The following is an 18,264-nucleotide window of genomic DNA, read 5'->3' on the forward strand; positions in this document are numbered from 1 at the left end:
CATACCAAAAATAACGAAAACCATCAGGTCCATCAAGATTGAACTTTTTTTCGTCCGAAAAAATTACATCAGCCCACTTTTGACCAAGAGAAATGTATTTTTTGGCAAAGTGAACTCTTCTTTTCTTATGATGATTTGTAAGAGGAGGGCGTGACACTCATTTCCCATAAGAAACTTGAGGATGTTTTGAACAGTCCTTGTTGAGCATGGTAAACTTAAATTTTGTCTAACTTCATTTGCAGTTTCTCTTTTCTCGCAAGCTCTCCTTACAATCATTCCTTTTTGTCGAGGAGTGAGAATTTCTGGTCTCCCAGTTCGCTTTTTCATACCATACATCCCAGGATTTTTTAGAAAATTATAAACCACCATTTTAGATCTCTTGATTCTTTTTGAAATTTCCCATCCACTTAATCCACATTCTCGAAAAGCAACAATTTTTCCTTTTTCAGAGTCAGAAAGTTGAGTTCCTTTGGGCATCGTTTAAAAATTCACACTGAAAGTCGCCGACTGGGAAATTCTTTTCGCAAAAGAATCTTTTAACTCGTAATTGTCATTTTATGCTTTCAAATATGCAAATTTTTAAATAATTACTGGAAAAATAGCAATGTCCTTATACTTTTTTCAGTTTTCATTTAGGTTTGAAAATCAAAATTTAAATTTTAGCAGATTTAAAATTGAAAATTTTAATTACTTTACGCATAAAATATTTTAGTTTTATTTCTATTTTTGCTGCAAAAATTTGCATACGATTCTGTAAACAAGGCTTCTAGATTTGGCGATTTTTCGCGTGTCCTTATAATTTTTTCGGGCACTGTAGTAGGTATCAAGAAGATAAAGAATCACCATAAAACATGGGGTCCCAGACGACGTTTAAGGGTGAAAATCGCAAAAATATAGGAAGTCGGATAACTGTTGGAAACTGTAAAAAATGTATAAAAAATAACAAATGGTGTTTCAAATATGAATTTTTTTAAAGTGAAAGCACATTCTTAAAGGCTGTTTTTTATGTAAATGACACGCCGATTTGATGAACCGGGGGTCGTTATTTATCGGAAACGAAAAAGTAGTTTAAAACCTTTATCTTCAAAAATATTTAAATTTAAAAAAATAAAGCATTGAAAGTATGAAGAATTTTATACTCTTTAATTTGATATATGTCTGTAGTGTGAAAACTGAGAAAGTTTTAAAATATTCAAGAAAAACTAAAATGTTTGCCGGTAAACATCGCTGCAATATCGGCACCGATGTTTGCAGAAAATATCGCAAAATTCTACCGAAAAACTCTGTGGAGAGATAATAGGCAAAAAGAAGATAAGAATTTCCAAAAAAATAAATATAAAATCGCAAATGATGGTGAAAATTTATTTAGTGGAATACAGATACAGCAGATATTTACAGCACAGACATTTTAATATAAAAAAGTAGACGATGGAAAATTTTTATTAAAATTAATCAATGTTTCGGCCGCGAAGGTCATTACACAACCGACATCGACGTTTAAAGGCGATCCGTGACGACGATCCGTGCTACGAGATCTTCCACTGCAGCCAAAGGTGTCTGATAAACAGGAGATTTCATGTGGCCTAGAAGAAAAAATCCAAGGGATTGGGATCCGGGAAACGTGGAGGCCAGTGAGCAGGTCTGAGATAAAATCTGAGATTAGAAGTCATGCAAGAAAGAGTGCATCTTCATGTGTGGTACTAAGCATCCAGAGTGCCGAATACCCAATTCAACAGCAATTAATCGCGTGCTTGTCAATAGGGCATCGGCAAAGCGCTGCAAAACTCGGTTATCTGTTTCAGGTGTGCGCACACTGCTTTCTTACCCTGCATTTGGCCTAGTTATTTTGAAGAATCCTGTCACCAGCAATCGTCGATCAAAATTTGCAAAGGTGCTGTGGTGTGGACAAAGCCTACTTGGATATTGTTCTTGGTATGTTCTTTGTGTTAGACGTCCATTATCATCCGCTAGGCCGTAAATTAAATGCATATCCGCATATTCGGCATTCGTGAAATCTGGCATGTTGTTTACGAATGAAACTTATCGACTATCAATTCTGCACTGCACTGCTCTTTAATGAATACAAGTTGCTTTTATACTCATCGAACCATCAATTCTGCCTTCCAAATCCTCTCATTTATAGGGCCATTGTCTTCGCCAGGCTAATTGTCTCTTCGATGTCTGCTTTTGCCAGTTTACAGAATAAAGGTCTCCTGCGACCCTATGTTTTATGATAATTTTTCATTTACTTAATGCCTACTACCATTTCTCTAAATTTATCTTTCGAATTTTTTCAACACCCTCAGTAAACATCGGTGCTGATGTTGCAGTGATGTTTCCCGGTATCATTTTAGTTTTTCTGGAATATCTTAAAACCTCCTCAGTTTTCACACTACAGATTTATATCAAATTAAAGAATATAAAATTCTTCATACTTTAAAGCTTTTATTTTTTTAAGTTTAAATATTTTTGAAGATAAAGGTTATAAACTACTTTTTCGTTTTCAGTAATTTACGACCCCCTTGTTCATCAACTCGGCATGCTATTTACATGAAAAAGAGTCATTAAGAATGTGCTTTCACTTTAAAAAAAATTCATATTTGAAACTATATATGTTATTTTTTTATAAATTTTTTACAGTTTCCAACAGTTCTCCGACTTCCTATATTTTTGCGATTTTCACCCCCTAAACATCGTTTGTTACCCCATGTTGTATGGTGATTCTTTATCCTCTTGATGCCTACTATCACCCCTGTGAGTTTGTCGGTCGAATTCGGCAACACCCTGTATAAGTAACCAATCTAAAGTAAGAAATATTTTGAAAACGAAATGAAATACTTTCGGAATCGAAACTAAAAACAGAAAATAAATAAATAAATAAAACCAAAAAAGGAAAAAGGAAAAACATAATAGTATTTAGACCGCGTAAATGCAGCTACTTCTAAAACACAGATGAATTGAGACAAAAGTAATAAGAATCAAGTTAATAGGAGAATCAAATTAAAGCAAATAAAAAAAAAAATTCGGCCTGAAGACTTTCTGAAGGGTCACGCTTTTCTGTGAAGGAATGCAGACTAAACAGTCTAATAATGATTCCTTGTGACCCTAAAATCCCCTGAAATTAGGCCCATGAGATATGCCATTTTAACAGAAAGAAAAATACAAATATATATATATATATATATATATATATATATATATATATATATATATATATATATATATATATATATATATATATATATATATATATATATATATATATATATATATATATATGTGTGTGTGTGTGTGTGTGTGTGTGTGTGTGTGTGTGTGTGTGTGTGTGTGTGTGTGTGTGTGTGTGTGTGTGTGTGTGTATTGTACCTAGTGTAATCCTATAAATGAAATTTTACCATTGATGAAGAGCTTAAGCTCAAATTAAAATTAGGAGAAAACTTTTCTTTCAAAATAATTCATTTCATTCATTCAGTTCATTTCAAAGGAGAGAAATTCAACTTAATTCATTTCACAATGAAAACATTTTATAATTATGCACAATAATAAAACAAAATAGTAAAACTATTCATGGCTTAACTGAAATAATTGTCTGGCCAAAAAATCCGTACTCTATAGTTTTGTTAACTTTTTTGTTAACTTGAAGTGTATGGCAAACCATTCATAATTCGAAAAAATAATATTTACATACATAAACTGACGCATCATGTTAATAACTTCACTATAACCTTGTAGCACAAATATGAGGTTATATATATTGAAATAGGATATCCTTGTTTGAATTTTTCAAAAGTATCTTTGAAATCTCCCCCCCCCCCGAAAAAAAAACCCCAATCTGTGTTTTTTTTAATAAAAATTTTCTTTAATAGTTTGGTTAACTTGAAGTGTATGGAAAACCACTCATAATTCGAAAAAATAATGTGTAAATACATAAACAGACGCATCATGGTAATAACTTCACTATAACACTATAGCACAAATATGAGGTTATATATATTGAAATAGGATATGATTGATGGAACTTTTCAAAAACATCTTTGAAATCCCAAAAATAAACCCCACCTGTATTTTCTTTAATAGAAATATTTCGAAAATTTTACAAGCCTAGATTTTCTACGCACTCGATCCCAGTAATTTTCTAAGTATGGCTAGGACAACAATACTTGTTGGTGATTGCATGAAAGAGAAAGAGAGAGAGAGAGAGAGAGAGAAAGAGGACCAAGAAAAAGTGTCGAAAAGGAAGCTTGAAAATAAGTAGTGAGATAGTGAAGCGAAACAGCGTAGACACAAGAAGTGCTCAAAAAATAAGAAAAAGCACACAAAAAAAATGCAAAGATTCTTCGTAATGGGATGCTGGTTTGGACACAAACGATCGAGCTGGGACTCATTTAGACTTCTTTCAAAGTATCCGGGGGGATAAAAGTGTAAAAGTTTTTGGCCACACTTTGGGGGAAAAAATGGAAACTTTTTCGGGAAAAATAAAAGTAAAATAATAATGACGAAATAAGCGTTGTAAAAAAAGTTAAATCATGCTTTTTTTTATTTTCTCATATACGAGGCATGCAAAGAATAGAACTGTAATCGGCCAAGAATACGAAATTTATTTTAATGAATCTCCATGTTGAGATCTCCTTGAGACCTAAAACCCATTTCGTAATTATGTCTGTCTGTTTCTGTACACAATAAGTAAACGCAAATGAGTCAGACAATTGAAATTTGGTAACTGATCCTTATATCATATTTACATAATTATTTCTATGAAAGCTTGACTATAAACACTTTCGAGGGAAGACTGACTGTCTTTCCATGCATCAAATACCCTTTCTCGCTGTAAGATCTATGCTATAATTAATCATATTCATAAATACCAATGCTAATCATATTCACTAATACCAACGCATCTTCAAGACTACTCAATTGCTAAGATCAAAATTTCATTAATCGAAATCAGTTCAAATTCCTACCTAGTAGCTATAATATTCCACAGAACCAACCACCTATGCTCTTACAAGGGAGAAAAAGGAACCAAAACCATAATACCTAAACCGTAGATTTAGATTTATGATTCTATATATAATGTTTATTTATATGTTTAAGTATGTCATATGGTATTTACAACGTTATTTATCATTTTTTCCTTCTTTTTTTTTCTTTTCAATTAGTAATTACTATTTAGTTAATCCATAGTCAACGGCCTCAAAAATATAGTAAAGTTGCCTCTGTTAGATATCAACATTTCGCTGACAGTTCAACCTACTGATATCATTTATTTTTAGGCATTTCCTCCCCTTCATTTAATTATCGCTTTGATAAAACACAAAATATAGATGTCCATGATGTGACTTTGATGGGATCCTCTGTGAAGATCCTGAGGATAGTTTTTCATTCCTTTTCACCATCACTCCTCCCCCCCTTTTTCCTTCCATCTTTTGCTCATCCACGGTTTAGATAACTCAATGTTACAAGCTCAAGGGGCTCAAGATGCAGTTATGTTACGTCTTTTTATCCGATTTCAAGTGAAAAAGATACCTTCCAAACAAAAAGAATTGTTCAATTTTTTACGATTACGATTTTTCTAGATGATTATGTATATCTAAATTTTTAAAAAAAAATCCCTCTGACATAAGACGAGGTTTGCGAATACATTTATATAAATTCTGAAATTGACAAAAGCATCTGCGCAGTTTGAAGTATTAAACTTTATCATGTCCAAAATAAATCTCGATTTAAAATATTGAACAAAGTATTCACTAATTTATGTATTTTCATGTCTGTATTGTATAACATATTAATTCAGAATTACATAGTGTAGCATATTAATTCATCATTATATCGGAAAGCATATTAATTTTATCATCATATCGTATAGCATATTAATTTATTATATAAAAGAACCTCATTTAATGACAAAAATCTTGGACACTTTAATCGATAAAGAACTTTATTCCTTATAATATAAATTGAATGATGATTCAAATTGAATTATATATCAATAACTTATTCTTAAAATTATTTACCTTCCTCTGTTAACAAAATGTTCTTTTAGTAGAGCACATTTTGAATAGCAAAAGCTAAATTGATTTCTTGAAAAAAAAGTCAAGTGATTATATTATTTTAAACAGATTTATATATTGAGAATATTTTATTCGGGATTAGAAACTATCCATGCAGTTAACGGAATAAATTAAAATTATCTATTAGCGGTTTCGTTTTATGCTTTAAAAATATTTTATAATAGCATTATCTATTCAGAGCATAACTTATTTAATTGTTGATGATTTTTACTACGCTATTCATTTCATAATGGCGTTCATTATAAATTCTTAGAGAGTACAAAGAATCTACATCGTCGAAATGTCAGTTTTGAAAAGAATATAGAATTAAATGGTACGATGCTGAATTTCGTTCGTTATATTCTATTAATACATGCTCCGAGCGTGCACTTGACTATGAAAATTTCATTAAAGCATTTCTAATTATTTCTAGTTAAATTGAATGAAATAAATATGTGACGAAGAATGATAATAAGATGAGGAATTATTTTTAAGAAGTAGTAAAATATAATGGAATATATCTACTTCGAAAAAAAAATTATTGATAAAGCGAAAGTAAAAATTTATTTACACAAAATTTTGAAAATTAAGGGAAGCATTTTCTAAAACTTATAAAGCATGATAACACCATAATTTGTAAGCAGCAAATAAGAGATTTTGCAAATTTATTAATAATTTATCTTAGTAAGGGATATGCAATAAATGAATAAATAAATAACTGGCAATTATGACCAATAAACTGATAATGAAACATTTTTTATTTATTACTTTTATAAATTGTATTTTCTTCTTTAAAACATTTATTCCTTTCTCTTCGTATATATTCACAAATAAGCAATTTAGAAATATTCAAAACTAAATAGAATCATTTGTAAAAGAATAACAATGAATTTTAAAAAGTTAAAATTGAAATATTCATTAAATAACTCAACAATAATTTTTAACAAAGTTTGGAATACTTATTTTTTTAAAAAAAAGATTGATTCTGAAAGAATAATGTATTTTTAAAAGACAATGTTTACAAATTTCAAAACTTTAAAATATACTTATTAGCCATTTCAAAAATATTTTAGTTGTTATTTTTCGATGTTTATTTGGTAGTTATTTGGATGAACTCATAATAATTGCGCATACTATCTTTATTTTTGAAAAAGAGGCAAAGAATATTGTTGTTTCCGAGAATCTATAGTATATATGAAATCATGAGATAGCTAATTATTTTTTTTATTTAAATTTACTTCAACATGCTATAAATATTGTTTTAATTTCACATATAAATATGTGTTTCTCTTTTATATATGCATACCCTTGAAAGAATATATTACTGCATAAATGTCTCGCAATTCAGCACCAAATTAAAAGGTTTTCATTAATTTTATGGTATTTATTTATTTTAACAGTCCCCTGATTTACTTGGAGAATTTCATATTACGTCATGATCTAACTTACCTAACATATTGAGTGTAAATCTAAACTGTTTGCTTTCGTGAAGATTTTTAGATTACTCCCAGAACGTTATGATAAAGAATTGACTCGAAAAAAGCCAAGATTTCGCAAGATGGCTGGCGATGCTTGTGCTTTTTAAGCGATTTATCGCGTGGGCTGTAGAATTATGCCAAGTATCTACTTTACAAAATAATTCCGAAAATGTAGGACATATTGCAAAGCTAAGTTTTAACCTCCCTCAAGTTACTTATATTTATAATTCCTTTATATTTTCACTCATACTGTACAATATAATGCTCATTCATCCAGTTTTTTGTACTCAAGATATTTTTCATTCTAGTTTTTATAATTTCTTGTTATATTGTTTGTTTATGGTTCTTGTCATTTGTTTGTTTATTTCCTTCTAATTGAAGTGTATTTTTTTTATAATAAAGTCCACCTACATCTGTACCAAACCGGAAAGGGGCCACATGAGCTCTAGAAACGGAGATGTAGTGTGGTGTGGTGTGGTGTTAAGTGTTAAGTATTAAGGACATATTGCAAACAAATGTAACTATTAAATGTCGGCTTAGTAAAGCATACATTTATTCTTCACAACAAGTAGACGTACAAGCATATAAGTAATTTTAGAATAACAATAAAACAAGGTGATGCCACTCAAGCTAAAGTAATTATGCAAAATTGTTTGCTTGCTCGCTTGCTGCAACATCCTCCCCACCCTGGTCAACCTCCAGAGGTATGGCCAGTTGAATTGGACGGGTAATCTCCTTTCCTTTGACACGAAGGATGCAGGTTCGAATTCTTCCGTCCCGGCCATCGATTAATTTCACCACGAGAGCTTTCTTCCACATTTGTCGTGGCCACAGATCTTCTTGTAATAGGACTCGTACTCGAGGTGATTGCTTTACATTCCTTACTTGATGAAATGTACGTAACTCCAAAATATATTCTTTGGACCATCTTTTCCAAAATATATCCAGTAAGTCTTGCTGTTGCCTGCAAATATTTGTGAGCTTGTCATTTCTAGGCTCAGGTCCGGATGGGACAGTGGTCAACTTTCGACCTGTTAGGAAATGAGCTGGGGTCAAAGCTTCCTCTGTATCATTCTCAATACACTCATAAATCAAAGGTCTACTGTTGAGTGAGACTTTTATTCCCACTAATACCGTAGTTAAGGCTTCCTCATCTAGTAATGAGCGACCAAGGGATTTTCGAACGCATCGTTTGGTTAGACCTATTAGTCGCTCCCACCATCCTCCCCACCAAGCTGCTCGTGGTGCAATAAACTTCCACTTTATACCATTGTGAGCATAGAATTGCTGCACTTTCGCTGAAGTCAATGTATTCCAAAGGAAAATGAGTTCTTTGTTTGTGGCATGGAAGGTAGTGGCGTTGTCACTACCTTCCATGTATATAGTATGTGGAAGTCCACTTCTACTGACAAATCGTTGCAAGGCCAAAAGAAACTTGTCTACAGAAAGGTCAGAAACAAGTTCGATATGCAAGGCTCTAGTAGTAGAACATGTAAATAGCGTGATGTAAGCTGTATTTAAAGGTTTAAAGGTCCTAATATAAATTGGGCCTGCAAAGTCTATTCCAGTAGTATCGAAAGACATACAAGGTGTAAGTCTGTCAGCTGGAAGAGGGGCTTCTATTTCATTAGAACTTAAAGCATGAGACCGTTTGCACGGTAAACATGTTTTAATCACTCGCTTGATGGCTTGACGACCACGGAGTATCCAAAATTCGGAGCGTAATTCTGAAAGAACTACACGGACACCCAAATGATGTAGACGAATGTGCGTGTGTCTAATCAACAAGTGCACAAAATAATGATATCCTTCAAGTAGTATTGGGTGTCTTTGTTCAACTGATATTCGTGCGAATTGCAGCCTACCACCAAGTCGTAAAATGTTATCTTTTAGAAATGGGTGAAACCGAGAAATTTTTGAGGATTTAGGTAAGGAACGATTATGCTCTAGTGCGTTGATTTCTACAGAAAAACTCTGTTTCTGTACAACTGAAATCCAATAGTTTCTTGCCTTTTTAAGTTCATCAGTTGTCAATTCTGAAGTAAAATGTTGTCCACCTTTACAGTTGTTCAGAAAACGATAAATCCAAGCTGTAATTCTCGAAAGTTTTGTGTATGAGCTGAAGCGGGATATATCGATTAAAGTTTGGATAGTCGATGTTTGGTTCTTTACTTGACGAGCTTCTATATCCATTAATAATTTTTCATCATTTGTCAAAATGTTTTGAACTGGCCAGGCGCCTGAAATTTGTGCTAACCAACTTGGGCCGTTCCACCAAGTTTCTACATATATTAATTCTGCTGGGAATACTCCACGGGAGAGATGATCTGCTGGGTTCTGTGTGCCTGGGCAATGTCGCCACTGCGATGGAAAAGTGTATTGTAGAATTTCAGTTACTCGGTTACATACGAATGTTTTCCATCGATTAGGATCATTTCTTATCCAACGTAATACAACAGTTGAATCACTCCAAAGTGTTGATGTTTGATTTTCTAAACCAGTTTCTTTGCAAAATTAGTGAAGTAAACGAGCTCATAGTAAGGCTGCCAAAAGTTCTAACCGTGGAAGTGTCATCTTTTTAAGTGGAGAAAGTCTATTGCGACTGCAAACTAGGCGAACGTTTGTTTCGTTAAGATCAATGAAACAAATGTATAACGCGGCATCATAGGCCTTTTCCGAAGCATCGCAAAAGACATGGATACTCATGTGAGAAGTAGCAGAAATTCCAATCCAGCGAGGAATATGTATCTTGTTTAAAGAGGATATTTCAGATACCCATCTATTAAAGCTTGCGGCAATGCCTGGAGGAAGAATTTCGTCCCATTGAACTCCCATGAGCCACGTGGTTTGAAAAAGAATTTTTCCAACTACTATAGCTGGTGCATAGAGGCCTAAAGGATCATACAACTTTGATACAATTTTAAGAAGTAAACGTTTTGTTGCAGGAACAGCAAACTGATAAACACTTTCGTTTATATCTGTATGAAACACGTCTTCTTTGGTATTCCAGTTAATTCCTAATACTTGCGTATTGCATTTAAAGATGATATCCTTTAGTTCCAAAATAGCCTGTAGGTTCTTGGAGTTTGTACTCCATAACTAATATCAAATATTTCTGTTTCTTTTTTTTTTTCACATCAAGGATATGAATGCGATCAAATTTTCGTGTTAGATGTGAAAATATGGTAGGGTTATTATATTTTTTGAAACAATTCATAATTTATTTCTTAATTTAAAATTTCAAAAATAAACTTCTGGTAAAATTGCTTGTTGAAAAGCAATATGGGTAGTTCGATATAAGTTTCAGGCGTCATTCTCTCACGCATAATTATCATTACTCAAATCTTTATAAAAATTTTCAAAGTTTCTTTGAATTCTCTCTACAGTTATAAATAAAAATTTTTAGTAGAAATATTTAAATAAATCAAAGTTTCTGAATATGTTGGAATACTGCATACTATAGTAAACAATTACTGTACACTTAGCTTCTTAAATTTCATTTTTATACTTTATTTATTATTGAAAATAAACACGAATATGACAATGCAGTAACTCAAAGCTGTGCGTTTTATTTTAAATTTATTGTACTGGTAATATTTGCAGAAGTTTTCTTCTAGTTTAGATGTGTTTGAAAGTGTTACCTATGTAGATTGCAAGAATTTGTATGTTTTCTTTTGATATTAATAATCATGCTTATTTTGATTCATATATATATTCCATGGCATTTTCATTCATTATGAATAGGAAAATATGAACATTTCTTAGGAAAACTGAATTCGTAGCTTTCCTAATCCTTTATTATTTATATAATGTATATATAATAAAGAAAAAGAATGGGTTGGATTTATCATAGAATTATCATAGAATGGTATATGCACATTCATTCTTAGCAACACACAAAAATTGTAATGTCAAAAAAAAAAAAAAAACCACCTATGCAATGTTGTAACTAATTGCCCAAGGAGTTGACTATAGGGGCAGGTTTTTTTCCACTAGACAAATTTATTAACTGTGTTATTTAACATAGTTGAATCACTGCTATTTCAAACTGTTTTAAATAAGAGGACGCAATTTTTTTCTTGAATTGATTTATCATTGAAACATTAATGTCCCAATAAAATTTTTATGAAATTTTGATAAAATGAGTCTTTTGACAGTAAAATCAAATACGATATTGCGAAAAAATGAACATTTAAACCGTATTATTCTTTGCATTAAGGTCCACAGAGTGTCTTGTCATTTTAAATCGATGATGCTCTACATCTCTACAAATTAATATTTTTCCGTATCTGGTTCTGTTTTTGAGATAAAAATACTATAGCCGCAGTTTTCCACCAGGTGCTGCCATAGGTAGCTTCATTTAGTACAGCATGGTTACTTTACTGTACCAAGACACCACTTTTATGAATATAGCAGCAGCCGTCCTGAAATTAAGAGGATGGCTACGGACTTGAATGGGCATACTGTATATATTTCACAACTATCCATTATTGTCCTGCTATACTCCATGTAACAGACAACATTCTACTGAGGAATTCCCTCTCTCTCACAACATAATTGCTTCAACAAGATCTTCTCTTTCTGCTTCTAACCTTCCTTTCAATCGCGGTCAAAACCAAGGCAGTAATACATCGTCATCAATACTTCTTCCTAAGAAACGAATTCTCAATTTGGAATCGTACAGTATCAGCTAAACGTCTCTGCACATGCGCGAGAACCAGTACCCACCGAGTATCCAGTTTATTTCTGATAGAAAAAGAAACCATTTAATACTGTATATGAAGTAATACAGTATCAGTACTAACATGTACCTGATACAGAAAAATTAGATATCAACCCAATGCTATTCCATTCTTTATTATATAAATTATGTATAATTAAATTTTTTCATATGCTTTAATTTCTTAAAAATCGTTCACATATATAAGTAAAAGTGGTTTAAAATGAACAGAAATAAAATGATATGAAATTAGTTTTTTAGAAATATAAAGTTCAAATATCTGCATTAACCTACATATAAACGAAAATTAAAATTACTGATTGACACGCAAACATTAAAATTTTGTTTATTTCGTCATGAAGCTTGCAGCATTATTATCGAAAATTGATAACTTATCTTATTATTTATTAAAATATTTTCGCATTTTAATAAAAAATCATATTCAATTAACATATAATACTAAACATATTCAATTTACATTAAATGCTACATAAAATACTGAAAATAAAATGGTTTTAAACATGGTGAAAGTCATTTCTCAGATAAAATATCATTTAATACTATCCAATCATTCTTGAACAATTAAAATGTTTTCTATTTAATTTTTCTATAAATGTATGTGTAAATTAATGCAACCCATATTTTTCTTTATAAAATTTACACCATTCCAAGTCAAATAAAATATTTCATATTTGAAAACGAATTAGAACAAAGGAAAGAGACAAAGCAAAGTAATTCATAAAATAGTATACTTTTTATTGCCAAAAATGTGTTAAATGACTACTATTTTGTTTTTACTTCTAGGTGAATCGTTATACTTTCTGCATATCAACTAAAAGAAAGTACTTCAGAATGCCTGAAAATTTTTCTAGTTTCGCAGGAAAAGCTAATATATAAAGACTGAAGATTCGTTAAATTCTGTAGAGAATGCAGGCATAATATTTCTCAATGTTTGGAGTAGTTTAATTCCTGTAGCAATGTATGTTCGTTTATTAAAGGTTTTCTTAAAGTCACAAGAAACTTGTTATGGCTTATTGGTCTCAGAAGAATAAATGAAATTGTTTGTGGTTCCGGTACAGAATAAGAAAATACTGCCTTTCAAAAAAGGAATTATTGAAAGCCTTTATACCTAATTCTAAAAAATAAAAAAATATATATAGCAACAGGAATTTCTTTAAAAATCTGAAAAACTAAAGAGAATTGAAAGAAAACTCAATTTGATACTTAGAATTTTTCGAATTTTAAATAAATATGTTCCTTATTTTTCACATTCTAAAGGATATTTCTTACCATCCGATTTTAAAGAACAGCTGGTCCTCCGGGAATATTAGTAGATTTGTCGCATTTCCAAAAAATATCTTATGTACAATTCCCTCAACAATCACCAGACTGTGGCAGATATTAAAGCCGTGACATAGCTTTACACCAGTTCTGATCTGTGGACACGGATATTCCAAAAGGTGTGCGTGTCTACGAAAAGGAAGTAGATTTTCCCTTTAATTCAGTTTTAGTTTAGCGGATATGGAAGATTCAGTTTTAGTTTAACAGAAAAATGTCTTGTGTGCAGCTCCCTCAACAATCATCACATTGTGACAGACATTAAAGTCGTGACATAGCTTTATACTAGTTCTGATATCTGTGGACACAGATATTACAAAAGGTGTAGATTGTCCACGAATAGGAAGTAGATTTTCTCGTTAATTCAGTTTAGCGGATATGGAAGATCCAGTTGTAGTTTAACGGTTATAGAAGATTCAGTTTTAGTTTAGAAGAAGAAAAATATCTTGTGTGCAGCTCCCTCAACAATCATCAGATTGTGGCAGACATTAAAGTCGTGACATAGCTTTATACTAGTTCTGATATCTGTGGACACAGATATTACAAAAGGTGTAGATTGTCCACGAATAGGAAGTAGATTTTCTAGTTAATTCAGTTTAGCGGATATGGAAGATAAAGTTGTAGTTTAACGGTTATAGAAGATTCAGTTTTAGTTTAGAAGAAGAAAAATATCTTGTGTGCAGCTCCCTCAACAATCATCAGATTGTGGCAGACATTAAAGTTGTGACCTAGCTCTACACCAGTTCTGATATCTGTGGATATGAATATTACAGAAGGTGTATAGTGTCCACAAATAGGAAGTAGATTTTCCCATTATTTCAGTTTAGCGGATATGGAAGATTCAGTTTTAGTTTATCGGATATGGAAGATTCAGTTTTAGTTTAGCAGAAAAATGTATATTGTACAATTTCTTCAACAATCATCAGATTGCGGCAGACATTAAAGCCGTAACATAGCTTTACACCAGTATATCTAAAGTACTGGTACACGAATATTCCAAAAGGTGTAGACTATCCATGATAAGAAAGTAGGTTTTCTCATTATTTCAATTTTCGTTTAGCGAATATTTTTCTAATTTTTAGATAGTTGTTTCAACTCTTGAAAGGATACTACCATGATGCCTATACTTAGAATTTTCGAGAAATTTGATACAAAATGTAGGTTTGTCCCGATAGTTCAGCTTTAATTAAGTGGATATTTATCTGATTTTCAGTTCAAAAGACACTACCATGATACCTATCCTTAGAATTTTCTAGAAATTTGATATAACCCTGAATATGCTACTGAATATGGTTCAGTCAATAATTCTACTGAATTCGACATTCTTTCATATGTAGCATTTTGGAAAGCACCTTCAATTTGGAGAAATTTCCTAGTTCAAATTTATAAAATTAACTTTTGAACTCTGAAATAAAACAACAATCCACCATTTAATTAAAAATAAAATTAAATTAAAACAATGAAATCTTTCAGGCTTTTCAAAATAGAGTGAACATAAAACATGCATAATCTTTTTTTGAAAAACTTATAAGTAGAAATCATTTTGAAATATACTGATTTTTATTTGATAAACAAAATTCTAGCGAAATTCTATTTCTTATTAGTTGTTTAAAAACAAATTGTTTGGTCAAATACTCCAGTGAAACGGTTATAATAATTGTGCAACAGATTAGAAATGGTATCGAAATATATATCTAAATATTTATCAGTGTTTAGAGAAAAAGTGCTTTACCCTTTTACTGTAATTTGAATGAATGAATTTGGTCTGAAAATCCCTATTTCAACATGATATTTCTTTACAACAACTCTTATACTGGTCTTTAAAAAAAGAAAACGATAATATATACTAATATATTATTTTTGTAAAATTCGAGCTTTCTTACAAATAACATTTTTTTTTCTAGTGCACGCTTTTTTTTTTTTTTTTTTGTATAAACAGAGAATTCTCTCGTAGAACAAATACTTGACATTCGAAAAAAGTTGTCAGAGGAAAAAAAATAGCTTCATTAGCTCAAGAGACGTCGATGCAAAATGAATGCTTCATTTTAAAAGAATCCAAGAAAAGATTCAAAGAATCATAACTCAACAAGAAATTAACCAAATACAATTGTTTATTAATAAATTAAAAGTTATAATTACAGAAAAAATCTGGCTTTTTCTATTCTTCGTTGATGAAAAAATTGTTAAAAAACTATATATTTTTATAACTTGATTGAGGCAGACTACATGAAGACTAATATTAGGCATAATTTCCAACTAGAATTGAGTGTCTGTACAAATTAGAATTTAAGATATCATGTTTCAAAAAATATGCAATTTAGCTCATTAAATATTATTTAATTAATTAATATTTAGTGTAATATGGTTTTTTTGTCACTGAAATGAATTTAAACATATATTTATGACCTACTGTGAAAAAACTGGATTTTTAAAGTTAAAATTTAAAAAAAAATCTTCTAGTGTGTACGTACACCTTAATACACAAACGCACACGCACACAGAGAAAAAAACATAATCACAATTAAGGTTCAATATTCAGAATCTTGAATTCCAAGCTAAAATTCGAAATGAACTATTTTATGGATTTTTCATCAGATAAACTCACTGTAACTGAAATAAGCTTCAAATATAATATTCAGTACTAAACCATTTGACATTTTGAAGTGCCGATAAAATAAAAAAAAATGTACGTCATACAATAAATTTTATGATTAGAAAGGATTTCCACTTGCAGCAATACTTAAGTGTTCTGGAAAGTATTTTCCTAACATTCAATTAATTAAGATAATAAGTTAATAAGATTATATTTCCTGATTATTTATTATTGCTAGTTATGCTCTAAGCACCGGCATTCTGAATATTTGATGGAATTTTCTCGGAAAGTTAACAGCAGCAAATGTGTCTAATTAGAAGCGTGTCTAAATTTTATTTATTAAGCAATAATTTGTGAATTTGTGATAATAACTTTAAATATAATTAACAGTTTAATTTCGAATCATTATAAAGTGGAATTGTATTTTATCTAAAATATAATTCAGAAATGCAATGCTTCTTCATTATTTATAATTAGGATAAACGGGACACAGTTTGAAATTATTCTATTCAAAGAAAAATAAAACTATTTAGTTTTTGAAATGATATGGCGTAGGCCATAGTTAATATTTAATAAACGGAAAATGAATGCATGCTCGTTTTCTAACATTACTGCCTGAAAATTACGCATATTAAATTATATTAATATAATAATAATTATTATAGCATGATTTTGCGATTAAATTCTAAGGAAAATATTTCATATTTTGTACCAGAGTATATGAAACAGAAACCTCAAATTTTGAATCAAAACTGGAAACATGATTTAGAAATGCTGGTCAAATAAAATTATAAAAAGAATGATTATGAATCAAGAACACGTTTATTTAGTTGCGGTTTTACACGTTTATATATATATTTAAGTATATTTTTTTTTTCTAAAAATTGTGAAATTTGAAAACCAGTACACCCAGAATAATATTATAGATGTTAATTGATCTAGATGAAGATAAACATTATCATGTTCCAATATTTCTTTATAGAAATAGTCATTTCTCTTTTTCTAATGTGTCAACAGATGACAAGGCACAGTAAGTCCGTGGTTTTGAATTCTGAAACTAAACAAGTTAAAACTCTCTTTAATACTCGAAATGGTTTTTACATAATTTTGACAGCTTCTATTCTGTTCTGATCTATTCTTTAATATATAAATTCTGTTTGGTGATGCTAAAAGTTTCTTTTACACTTCTTTATAAAATTATGTTACAATTCCATGTTTAATATTCCTGATTATTATTTAATTAAATTCCATGTCCCAAGTTATGTGCGTTTTCATAAATATCTTATTCCAGCTTGCATGCTTTTTGAATTGTTGGCTGTAACGAAGGGAACAAAATATAGAATTATTTTAAACAATTGTGATTTTCTTATTATAAGAAACGAAACTCTAACAGTATGTTTAACATGAAATTTAAATTCAAAAATTCAATTTTCTTGTTGCTCTTTCACCAATCAGTTTGCTCTAAAAGAAAAATGAGAACTTCGTTTTAAACTATAGCAACACAGTAAGTTTTCTATTCATGACTTTTCTCCCATTTTCAAACACAAAAAATTGCTTACTTTTTCATATATTTAATTTTGTTTTGTCTTAAAATTAAATTTCTGTCATAATTCCTCATCAAAATGACTCGTATTCAGACTTCCTGCAGAAATGAAATATCTCACTTAGGCAATATTTTCCGTAGTTATAAAGAGCTCAGTGTTCTCATAAAGGTATTTTTTCTCCTCTATTCCTGTATCTTTTCAGATGAGAATTTCTTTCTCATCATGAGAAGTGCTCTGCTAAAATAAAGAAGAAAAAATGCGTTTCATCATCGGAAGAGGCATTCGGGCGAATATATTGTGTCATTTAAATTCGAAATGTGTTTGAGAAATGTAATAAACTACAAGAGAAGACTGCAAGAGAGATACGGCAAAATGGGAAACCTTCCAGAATGATACTCGAAGATTCTAAGAAGTATGGCTTTGAAATCAAATCGAAGAACATATTTTGATCGTTAGCATATTTTATGGAACACAGAAGAATAATTTTTCTTTCGACTGTCTTAGTTAGGTGGGTATTTTTAGACAAACAGAAACCACTCGG

The sequence above is a fragment of the Argiope bruennichi genome, chromosome 5 (genome assembly GCF_947563725.1).
Source record: "Argiope bruennichi chromosome 5, qqArgBrue1.1, whole genome shotgun sequence".
In the NCBI taxonomy this organism is placed as follows: Eukaryota; Metazoa; Arthropoda; class Arachnida; order Araneae; family Araneidae; genus Argiope; species Argiope bruennichi.